Raw genomic sequence first — 12,782 nt, 5'->3', positions numbered from 1 at the left:
CTGGCAAGACCCCGCTCCACATTAACCAACAGTCCACCTTCTCTACACCTCCTGGACAGGCTGCTGCTGACTGCCGTAGAAAACCTGCAACCCAAGCAGGCCCCTGCCCCAGCTGGCCTCTGTCCCCTACTGACCTCTGTTCCCAACTGACCGTAAGCCCTATGAGGATAAGACCATGCCTACGATATTCTCTGTGTTATTCTAAGCCACCCATGGTGTCCATCCAAAGAAGCTACATAAACATATATTGAAATACCAAATGAATGAAGTTTTCAGCTTCAGTGTGGCCTTGAAATGTGTATCAGTCAGGATGGGCTCAGTTATGCTGAAGTAACAAGTAGCCCTCAAATGTCAGTGGCTTCAAATGACAGAGGTTTATCTCCCATGCATACTCTGTGTCTGAAGAAAGTCAGCAATACTCTGCCCCGCCTCGTCCTCACTCCAAGACCCAGATCAATGGAGCAGGAAACAGAAAAACAGAAACCAGAGAAGTGTTTGTAGTGGCATAAATAAAAGATTCCATACTCCATAGCCACTGTATTTCTGCCCCGAGATGTTTTGCTGAACTGAATCTTCCTATTTTTACCCACTGAATCTTCCTATTTTTACCCACTCTATTCCCTTCCTGTCTTCAGGTCTTGGTTCAGACATCACCTCCCCATTGAAGCCGTCTAAGGCATCCAGTCTAAAGAACACAGCATCTACCCTCCTCCATCACCATTTAAAAATGTTAGTCTTCTGTGGCCCCATTAAAATGCCAGGCCTCTTATCATCTCATTCCCCACTGTGTCCCCTGAGACTGGTGCCAGGATTACGGTAAACGCACAATAACCATGTGTTGAACAGAAGAACGAAAAGAACAAATGAATAAAATAGCAGATTACACTGAAGAAAGCACAATATTTTGGTGTAATTAGTTACAAAATTACTGAGTTCAAGAAGCAGTCTCATTAAAATGGAAGTAGTATAATACAGTAAGAGCAGCATAATTAGAACAGAAGATTTGGGCCACATAGAAGGAATTCTGAAATTAATGAAGATGACGGGTTTGTTAATGTATTCCCTGTGCTGTTTGCCGGGAGAAAAAGATTCCTAGGACTTGATCAGAAGCAACTCTAATGAATAACAGAATAAGATGGAGCTATAGAAGCTTGGTGTAAATATCCTTTAGCTATTTCTGTATTTTTTAAATTTGTCATTCATCCAGAAACCTTCTGACCTACACTTGGATCTCTTAGTGTACAGCTTATGAAAACAGGAAGAAAGACTGTCCAAATTACTAGTACCCTGTACCATACCAGCTCTAGTGACTTTGGTTATTAAGATTCTTAAAGTGGGAGAGAGGTTCAATAAGGAGAGGACATATGTAAACATATAGATGATTCACTTCGTTGTACAGTAGAAACACAACATTATAAAGCAATTATACTCCAGTAATAAAATGTTAAAGATTTTCTTAAAGTTATTTGGTGAATTTCGTCAGTGTTTTGAGCACTGGATAAATAGTTGAGAAAATCAGGTTTTGCAACATGCAAATTTAGTGACTGCGGATTATAAAGATTCCTGAGACCTACCCCCAACTTTCTTGGTATGATGACATCACCAATGTCTATTTGCTACAAGATGTCATTTGGTGAATAACCTGTCAGTTACTCAATTTATATCCAAAACATAGACATCCCCCAATGTTCTGTCTGCCTGATTTCTCCAGGGTCTTCCTAGATCAGTACATAGGAAAGCTGCCCTGTTTTGGAATCTCCATTGTTGGGATCTGCTTAAACTAAGCAACTAATATATCCTTCAGTATTCGGTGGATAAACAAACTGTGGTCCATCTCAACAATGGGTTATTATTCAACACTGATATGAAATTAAAAGACGCTTGCTCCTTGGAAGGAAAGCTATGACAAACCTAAACAGTATATTAAAAAACAGAGACATCACTTTGCTGACAAAGGTCCATATAGTCAAAGCTATGGTTTTTCCATTAGTCATGTACGGATTTAAGAGTTGGACCATAAAGAAAGCTGAGCACTGAAGAACTGATGCTTTTGAGCTGTGGTGCTGCAGAAGACTCTTGAGAGTTCCTTGGACTGCAAGGAGATCAAACCAGTCAATCCTAAAGGAAATCAATGCTGAATATTCCTTGGAAGGACTAATGCTGAAGCTGAAGCTCCAATACTTTGGCCACCTGATATGAAGAGCCAACTCACTGGAAAATACCCTGATGCTGGAAAAGATTGAAGGCAAAGGGAGAAAGTGGGTAACAGAGGATGAGATGGTTAGATAGCATCACTGACTCAACGGACATGAATTTGAGCCAACTACGGGAGATGGTGGAGGATGGGGAGGCTGGCATGCTGCAGTCCACGGGGTCGCAAAGACTTAGTGACTTAACAGCAACAGCAAAGATGAAATGAGCTATTAAGCTACAAAAAGAGGTAGAAGAACCTTAAATGCATATTAGTAAGTGAAAAAAAATCTGAAAAGGCTACTCACTGTATGATTCTAACTCTATGACATTCTGGAAAGGGAAAAACTATGGTGAAAATCAAGATCAGTGGTTGTCAGGGCATGGGAAAGGAGGGAGGAATAAATAGGCAGAACCCAGGGAATGTTTAAGGCAGTAAAACCACTCTGTATGAGACCATAATTGTGGATACATGTCATAGACATTTGTCCAAACTCACAGAATGTACAACATCAACAGTAAACTGTCAAAAAAGAAGAGTGAACTATCATGTAAACTCTGGACTGTAGTTAATGTATCAGTGGATAAACAAGGAGGTCCTACTGTATAGAACAGGGAACTCTATTCAATATCCTGGGATAAACCATAATGGAAAAGAATATAAAAAAGGAATACATACATACATACATATATATATATATCTGAATCATTTTTCTGTATAGCAGTAATCAACACAACATTGTAAATCACTATATGTCAATAAAAAATAAAATTTAGTGAGCTAATGACCATAAAAAAGAATAATAATGTATTAACATGGGCACATCAATTGTGACAGAAGTATCCACTAATGCAAGATATAGGTAATAGGGAAAACTGTGGGTAGGGAGGAGCGAAGGTCCGTAGGAATTCTCTACTTTCTGATCATCACTTCCGTCAACCTAAAATTGATCTTTTTTTAGAAAGTCTACTGATTTCTTCATTGACCCCAAAAGCATCCCACCCCTTTAATTGCTGTTCTTTTGTACACAACAAGCATCTACACTTTCTGGATGAGTGGATTTTTTCCTCTTCACCAGGTTGACTGCATCCGAGGGGGATGTTCTCCCCGACAGCAAGGCTTTGGAATGACCCTGTCGTGTCCCCAGTCCTCAGAATGGCACCTGCCTCATGGAAAGGGCTCTGTGACTATCTGTTGAATAAAAGATTCCATTTCTTGTGTTTCTGCTTGGTTGTGAATGACAGTACATTAACTAGTGAAAATTGAAAGCCGAGATAAAAACCTCCCCCAGGAAAAGCAGTCCGGCTGCTACATTTTCCAGAGATGTAAGTCAATAAAATAATTCTAGAGAGCTGCAGACACATGGACCACTCCATCAAGGATGGTGTGCAAGGGGCGCCTCAGCATCCAGCATCTGTGATCTGGCACGCTTGGCCCGCTGGCTGCCTCGCTCACTTTCTCGTTGGTCCTCATTGGTTTGAATAATTAACTCTACCCTCAGATACACACTGTTTCTGCAGCTCGCAGGAGGCTCCCCTGCGCTTGCAAACCCACACGGTGGATTCCTCACCGTGTCACTCCTCACTGTAGCCATTTCAGCCAAAAGGAAGATGGCAAAAGACCCACCATTTGGAAGCATCCACGCTGCTCAAATATAAAGACTCTGAGGTACTGAAGCCTGCACACCCTAGAGCCAGCCAGTCACAGCTACTGAGCCCGCATGCTCCAACTACTACAGCCCGTGCACCTAGAGCAATGCTCCAGAACAAGAGAAGCCACCGCAGTGAGAAGCCCATGAACCGAAATTAGAGAGTGCCCAACACTCTGCAACTAGAGAAAGCTCACATGCAGCAATGAAGACCCAACATAGCCAAAAATAAACAAATAAATAAAAAATAAAATTCCAGTCATTGTTAAAAATTATGCTCAGATGAAGGAAAACCAGGGGGGATTCATTGTCAGCAATCTGCTCTAAATAATTGCTTCAGGAAGTTCTTTAGACAAATGAGAAATGATACCAGAAGGAACCTTGGAACATCAGTAATGAAGGAAGAAAAATTGCAAATACAATAGGCTATTTCTCTCCTCTTGACTTCTTTAAAATACATTTGACAGCAAAAAAATGTTTAAAGGCTCTGAGAGCAAGCAAAAGGGGCCACTGCAGAGGATGGTGTGTACCTGAGCTCAGGTATGAGAGGCAACACCTGTATTTAGTCACATTTACTGCACAAGAATTGTTTCATCTGCTTAATCATCTTACATGAAAATTAATTTTGCTCTTGCTAGAAGCCCTGAAACAGTTGTGTGTGTCCAACCGTCTGTCACAGATGAGGCTTTTCTTCAGCCCAATCACTTTTTTATTTTCAAACTGAAGCTCAGTGTATGGTTATTTAAAAAAAAAACAACCAAAAACTTATTTCAGAAATCTGATTTTCTCTTTTAATGTTAATTATCGGTGTCAATAACAGCAGCTACCAGTGCGATTGCTCTTACATACTAAGCACTGTTCTAAGTAAAGTGTCCTATGGAATCTTGGAATTCCCTGAGGTCAGGAATGTGGTTCTGTGTGCCTGGTACAGGGAAGAATCGGAGGCACAGAGAAGTTAGTCACCCCGTGAGTCAAACAGCTCGGGAGGTGAAAAGTCGGGATTTGAACTCACTTGGGAGTCTGGCTGCATGGACCACACTCGGCTTCACCTCTGCCCCATGATGGGCAGCCCCATAGGTCAGATGGCCAGTATAGACTGAGGGGGAAAGGGTAATCGAGGTAGGAGATACATGGGCTCCTGGACTGGACAGCTGGCGTTTGTCAAGTGGAGTAAAACTGAAGCTTTGTTCTCACCCAGACACTCCAAGGACAAAGCTAGTGGCAGAAGCTGAGCTCTGCTGAAGTAGACAGACAAGGCACTCACTCCTGAGGTCAAGGAGGACTTCCCTGTCTGCATATGTGCAGAAAGCACATGCTTCATGGGGGTCAAAAAGGAAGGGGGTCCTATCCAATAACAAGTGTGGACATGCATCCATAGGCCTCTGTGATGGGATCCATCTTAGCAAAAAAGTTGGGCATGCATCTTGGAGAGGATCCCAGGACCAGTCAGGTGTGGAAAGAGGAGATAATTGGTCAAAAGTAAACAAAGCCCTGGAAGGACTGTCCTATAGAAGAGGTTTACATCACCTCTTTACTTCGCTCCTCATTCAGGACACCGTCATTCCTCTCTGGGTGTGCATCTCTGCCTTGCCTCTGTCTCGAAAGAATAAACTGCTTTTCTGCATACTCGCTCACTTGTGCTGTGTCTCTAGTAATAAATTCATAGCTGTTTTTATAATTTTGCCTCCTTAAATATTCTTGCTTTCAAATCGGGAAAAGAGGCAGGGTCACTTTGCTTCTAATCTCTAGCCCCTGCTGGACTGGAGGTTAGGACTCCTGATTTCCGTCCAGGCTTGTGAACCAGGTGAATCCTTTCCCAGTTGTGTCCTCCTCTTTGCAACTCCATGAACTGTAACCCAGCAGGCTCCTCTGTCCATGGGATTTCCCAGGCAAGAATACTGGAGTTGGTTGCCATTTCCTCCTCCAGGGATCTTCCCCACCCAGGGATTGAACCCACGTCTCCCATGTCTCCTGCATCGCAGGCAGATTCTTTACCACTTGAGCTACGCAGGTCCAGTCCCTGGGCAGAGAGCTAAGATCTCTCTTCAGGACTGCTCACTGCTCCTCCTCCAAGATCATAATGACTCTCAACTTCCAATATTTTCAAAGAAAAAAGCCTTCTCTTTTCTGAATGTGAGAAATAGCTAACTTTATTCCCTGGGCTTTTGGAAATGTTAAATTAACAACTTTAATACTAGAAAACTGCTAGGAATGTTCTAAACCAAAGATAAGAGAGACCTACCCGTAATAAAGCTAAATCATGTCAAGACGGAGACCTCCTAGCACCTAGAGCAACCTCGGTGTCATCATCAATTTAAACATTTATTATACATCTTTCGTAATTCCAGCATCCTGTTTACCCTGAGCCATTTAAAGATGCAACACCATAATTACAAGATTACCCAAGTGCAAGAGTCCTCATCCCTAGTCTGTTGTTTGCCATTAAGGGAGAGAACTAAGTGATTACCCACATCAGGCCACCTGACCTGAACCTCAGGGGACTGGCCTCCAAGTGGCCGGAGGATGACTGTTTGACGGATGACGTATTTGACGTTAAGCCTGATCTCACACTAGCTTGTTTGGGGATTAGGACTCCCGCCGTCCTTCCCTTCTTCTGCGTCCTAATTGTCCCACTCAATTCTTCCCTTCTAATCAGCCTCCTGGGCTGAGAGGCCCTCGTTAGTGCCTAAGAATTAACGGGAGTTTAAAACAGAAAAACAGACTGTGTCTATGTTGGTCCTGGCATCATGGGGAATTAAGGAGGTGACCCTGCTGGGTGAGCCCTGGAAAATGAGTCAGCACATTGAGGGTCCCTCAACTTCCCCGTGTAGGTACATAGCTGAGAATGTTCCAGGAGCACTACAGGACGTGGTCAGCACCGAGAGGGGGCACTGAGCCTGGCTGCACCAGACCTGGGCCCCTGGATTCTGAGCAGGGGCAGCAAGCACTGATCAGCACAAGTACATGTCTGGTAATACTTACCCCCAATGTACAGATGGGGGCTTCCCAGGTGGCTTAGTGGTAAAGAATCCGCCTTCCAAGCAAGAGACATGGGGTTCAATCCCTGGGTCAGGAAGATACCCTGGTGAAGGAAATGGCAACCCACTCCAGTATTCTTGCCTGAAAAATCCCAGGAACAGAGGAGCCTGGCAGACTACAGTCCATGGGGTCACAAAAGAGTTGGACATGACTGAGCAATTAAATAACAACAGCAACATTGTACAGATGAGAAAAGTTGTATGAGAAAACGTCATACAACTTGCAAATAGCAGAAGCCTGGGTCAAAGTCATGTCTGACCATGGCACTCTGCAGCCCCCTGCCCTCCGTGCCTGAAAACTCTTTGCACTGGCACAGGGGCCTGGGGACAGAGTGGGAATATAAGGTCTACTGCTGTCATATCCAAGAAATCATTGCCAAGCCACCACCATGAAGCTTTCCCCTTCTGTTTTCTTCCAGGAGTTTTACAGTTCCAGGTCTTGCAGTTAAATCTTTATCCATTTTGAGTTGCTTTGGGTGTACGATCTAAGTTAAGAGTACAATTTCATTCTTTTGCATGTGGATGTCCAGTTTTCCCAGCACCGTTTGTTACATAACCTTGGTGCCCCAGTCAACCAGTTGACTGTATTTATGTGGCTTTATTTCTGGATTCTCTGTTTTGTTTTCGTCATCTAAGATGAATAAGTTCTAGAAACCTGCTGTACAATGTCATGCTTGTAGTTAACAATGATGTATTATGCACTTAAAATTTTGTTAAGAGGGTATATCTCATATTAAGTGTTCTTACCACAATAAAAAAATTTTAAGCAAAATAAAAATAAAGGAATTCCTTGCTGGTCCAGTGGTTAGGACGCCATGCTTCCACTGCCAGGGACCCAGGTTCAATCCCTGGTCAGGGAACTAAGATTCTCACAGGCCGCATGCTGTGGTCAAATAAAATAAAACACTGATTGAATACGATGTAAAAGAAACAGACTCACAGATATAAAGAGAACAAATCAGTGGTAACTGGTGGGGAAGGAGCAAGACAGGGGTAGGGGACTAAGGGATACAAACTACTATGTATAAAATAAATAAGCTACAAGGATATATTATACAGCACAAGGAATATAATCAATATTTTATAATAACTTTAAACGGAATATAATCTGTAAAATATTGAATCACAAGAAAGATAAATAAGTACTAGAGATATAATGCACAAAATGATAAATATAATTAACACTGCTGTAAGTTATATATGAAAGTTGTTATGAGAGCGAATTTTAAATTACAATCACAAGAAAAAATGTTATCTATTTCTTTAGTTTTGTATCTATATAAGATGATGGATGTTCACTAAACATAATGTGATAATCACTTCATGATGCATATAAAATATACCTTAAAGTTGTATATATGCCAATTATACTTAATAAAAGTGGGGGAAAAAAAGATTAAAAAAAATTTTTTAAGGACTGATTGAAAGAGATGTCCCAAAGGGTAGCTCAAACTTCAAGGAGGTCCCTTGCTCTATCTGGGTCTCTGAGCCTAGTCTTAGAAGCCAGGCTGTCCCAGTTAAAATAATAACATGTTATTTTCACAACCAACATCAACTAATATTTATTATCCCCTTCCAAACGCTAGGCCTTATTCAATTCATTTGATCCATATAGCAACAGGTTTATGAATCAAGTCATATCATTATATTTATTTCTTGGATAAGAAAACCAAGCTACTTATTCAGGATCACACAGCAAGGCAGAGAACACCAGACTTTACACCAGGTAGTCCCTCTTAACTGAGCATGTGCTATAACCACCACACAATACTGCCTTTCACTGGGACTGAGGGACTGGTAGGAAACAAACAGTCTTTCAGCTCATCTCCACAAAATGATTGTACAGATTTTCTCCTCACCTGAGAGTCTTGGATCCATTTGAAATTCCCAACTCTCCAAACCCCTGATCCTCCACTTCTAACAGCTACCCTGGGAATAATGACTTGTTGCCTGGCTGATGGCCTTTCCCTTTTAAAATTTGTATGGAAATACAAAAGACCCAAAGAACCAAAACAGTCTTGAGAAAGAACAACAGAGCTGTAGGAATCAGGCTCCCTGAGTTTAGACTATACTACAAAGCTACAGTCATCAAAACAGCATGGTACTGGTGCAAAAACAGACACAGAAATCAATGGAATAGGATAGAAAGCCTAGAAATAAACACACACACACACAGAGAGAAGTTGCTCAGTCTTGTCCGACTCTTTGCGACCCCATGGATTGTAGCCCACCAGGCTCCTCGGTCCATGGGATTTTCCAGGCATGAATACTGGAGTGGGTTGCCATTTCCTTCTCCAAAACCCACACACCTGTGGTCAATTAATCTACAACAAAGAAGGCAAAATATAGAATGGCAAAAAGACAGTCTCTTCATAAATGGTGCTTGGAAAACTGGATAGCTACTTGTAAAAAAAAATTAGAGATACCAAGGGAACATTTCATGCAAAGATGGCCTCGATGAAGGACAGAAATGGTATGGACCTAACAGAAGCAGAAGATATTAAGGAGAGGTGGCAAGAATACACAGAACTATACAAAAAAGAGCTTCACGACCAAGATAATCACGATGGTATGATCACTCACCTAGAGCCAGACATCTTGGAATGTGAAGTCAAGTGGGCCTTAGAAAGCATCACTACAAACAAAGCTAGTGGAGGTGATGGAATTCCAGTTGAGCTATTTTAAATCTTGAAAGATGATGCCGTGAAAGTGCTGCACTCAATATGCCAGCAAATTTGGAAAGCTCAGCAGTGGCCACAGGACTGGAAAAGGTCAGTTTGCATTCCAATCCCAAAGAAAGGCAATGCCAAAGAATGCTCAAGCTACTGCACAATTGCACTCATCTCACACGCTAGTAAAGTAATGCTCAAAATTCTCCAAGCCAGGCTTCAGCAATATATGAATCGTGAACTTCCAAATGTTCAAGCTGATTTTAGAAAAGGCAGAGGAACCAGAGATAAAACCGCTGGATCATCGAAAAAGCAAGAGAATTCCAGAAAACCATCTATTTCTGCTTTATTGACTATGCCAAAGCCTTTGACTGTGTGGATCTCTATAAACTGTGGAAAATTCTGAAAGAGATGGGAATACCAGACCACCTGACCTGCCTCTTGAGAAACCTATATGCAAGTCAGGAAGCAACAGTTAGAACTGGACATGGAAAAGCAGACTGGTTCCAAATAGGAAAAGGAGTACGCCAAGGCTGTATATTGTCACCCTGCTTATTTAACTTATATGCAGAGTACATCATGAGAAACACTGGGCTGGAAGCAGCAAAAGCTGGAATCAAGATTGCTGGGAGAAATATCAATAACCTCAGACATGCAGATGACACAACCCTTATGGCAGAAAGTGAAGAGAACTAAAAAGCCTCTTGATGAAAGTGAAAGTGGAGAGTGAAAAAGTTGGCTTACAGCTCAACATTCAGAAAACGAAGATCATGGCATCTGGTCCCATCACTTTATGGGAAATAGATGGGGAAACAGTGGAAACAGTCTCAGACTTTATTTTTTTGGGCTCCAAAATCATTGCAGATGGTGACTGCAGCCATGAAATTAAAAGACGCTTACTCCTTGGAAGAAAAGTTATGACCAACCTAGATAGCATATTCAAAAGCAGAGACATTACTTTGCCAACAAAGGTCCATCTAGTCAAGGCTATGGTTTTTCCAGGGGTCATGTATGGATGTGAGAGTTGGACTGTGAAGAAAGCTGAGTGCTGAAGAATTGATGCTTTTGAACTGTGGTGTTGGAGAAGACCCTTGAGAGTCCCTTGGACTGCAAGGAGATCCAACCAGTCCATCCTAAAGGAGATCAGCCCTGGGATTTCTTTGGAAGGAATGATGCTAAAGCTGAAACTCCAGTACTTTGGCCATCTCATGCGAAGAGTTGACTCATTGGAAAAGACTCTGATGCTGGGAGGGATTGGGGGCAGGAGGAGAAGGGGACGACAGAGGATGAGATGGCTGGATGGCATCACTGACTGGATGGACGTGAGTCTGAGTGATCTCCAGGAGTTGGTGATAGACAGGGAGGCCTGGCGTGCTGTGATTCATGGGGTCACAAAGAGTCAGACACGACTGAGCGACTCAACTGAACTGAACTGACTTGTAAAAGAATGAAATTTGAACATTCTTTAACACCAAAATATACTTAAAATGGATTCAAGACCTAATGTATTTTATATACAAAGATAATCTCAAAATGGATTAAAGGCCTAAATGTAAGACCATATACCGTTCAACTCCTAGAGGAAAACATAAGAAGAACATTCTTTGACATAAATTGTAGCAATATTTTTGGACCCATCTCCTAAAGTAAAGGAAATAAAAGCAAAAATAAACAGATGTGATCTAATTAAACTTAAAAGCATTGGCACAGCAAAGAAAACTATAAACAAAATGAATGGGGAAAACATTTGCTAATGACATGATCAATAAAGGATTAACATCCAACATATATAAACAGGTCATATGATTCAACATCTAAAAAATTAACCTGATTTAGAAATGGGCAGAAGAACTGAATAGACAGTTTTCCAAAGAGGAAATATAGACAGCCAACAGGCACATGAAAAGATGTTCAACATCACTAATTGTAAGGTAAGGGAGTTAGAGAAGGCGAGGTTCAGAAAAGAACAAGACCAGCACTTTACAGGAATAGATCACCTTTAATGAGGCTAGAAGGGGCTGCAGTCAGATTAGTGAGCTGCTGCACCAACCCAAGAAAAGAGTAAGTATATATATAGGCATATATGTGGAAATCTACTGTCTTAAGGGGCCTGTTCTTCTCCAAGGTTGTTCAGGTTAGTTATCTCTTAAACGGCTGAGGCAAGGAATTCCAGACATCCGCCAGAGGCTGGGACCGGCTGGGAGCCGGGCATAATCAACCTTAATGTCCATTTTTTTCCTTCGGGTGAGAGAGTTCTTTGTTTTGTATAGAATGGTGGAGAGAATCCAGAGGGGTGTTTTAACCCCAGGCTATTTTGAGCCCTGTAACTTTCCTTCAGTAATCATCAAGGAAATGCAAATCAAAGCCATAATGAGATATCACCTCACACCTATTAGAATGGCTATCATCAAAAAGAGCACAAATATCAAATGTTGGTGAAGATGTGAGAAAAGGAAATGTACTTGTATACTGTTGATGGGAATTTAAATTGGTACAGCCACTGTGGAAAACAGTAAGGAGGCTTCTCAAAAACCTAAAAATATACTACTATATGACCCAGAAATTCCACTCCTTGGTATATATCCAAAAAAAAAAAAAAAACCAAGAAGTTCAATATGAAAAGATACACATACCCTAATGTTCATAGCAGCATTATTTACAGTAGGCAAGGCATGGAAGCAACCTAACTGTCCATCAGCAGATGAATGGATAAAGAAGATGTGGTACATACGTACAATGGAACAATACTCTGCCATAAAAAAGAACAAAATCTTGCCATTTGCAACAATATGGATGGACTTGTAGGGCATTATGCTAAGTGACATAAGTCAAACAGAGAAAGACAAATACTGCATGATATCACTTATATATAGAATATTTAAAATACAACAAACCAGTGAAAACAACAAAAAAAGAAGATATAGAAAACAAACTCATGATTACCCGTGGGGAGGAGTAAGGGGCAATATCAGGGTGGGAGTGAGAGGTACAAACTCTTGGTGTAAGACAGGCTACAAGGATGTATTTTACAGCACAGGGAATATCAATATTTTGTAATAAATGTAAATGGAAAGTAACCTTTAAAAATTGTATAAATTTGAGTTCCCTGGAGGCCTAGTGGTTAGGATTTGGCACTGTCATGGCCTGGGTTTGATCCCTGATTAGGGAACTGAGATCACACAAGCTGGGCAGCACGGACAAAATATTTTTTTAATTGCATAAATTTTTTTTAAATT

General features: G+C 41.4%; 1 protein-coding gene and 1 non-coding gene across 10 annotated transcripts in view; one reads left to right on the top strand and one right to left on the bottom strand.

Moving 5' to 3' along the window:
* Nucleotides 1–12,782, bottom strand: part of RIMBP2 (RIMS binding protein 2) — a 307,137-nt gene that overhangs the window by 234,991 nt on the left and 59,364 nt on the right. The window lies entirely within an intron of this gene.
* Nucleotides 7,665–7,737, top strand: TRNAL-CAA (transfer RNA leucine (anticodon CAA)). Its single transcript has one exon. It is a non-coding gene; the product is annotated as a tRNA-Leu (tRNA).

Source organism: Bos grunniens, chromosome 17 (assembly GCF_055505025.1).
Source record: "Bos grunniens cultivar Pamir isolate PY7600 chromosome 17, Bosgru_T2T1.0, whole genome shotgun sequence".
Lineage (NCBI taxonomy): Eukaryota > Metazoa > Chordata > Mammalia > Artiodactyla > Bovidae > Bos > Bos grunniens.
Note: the sequence above shows the minus strand (reverse complement) of the source record. Positions and strands in the feature narration are given on the sequence as shown.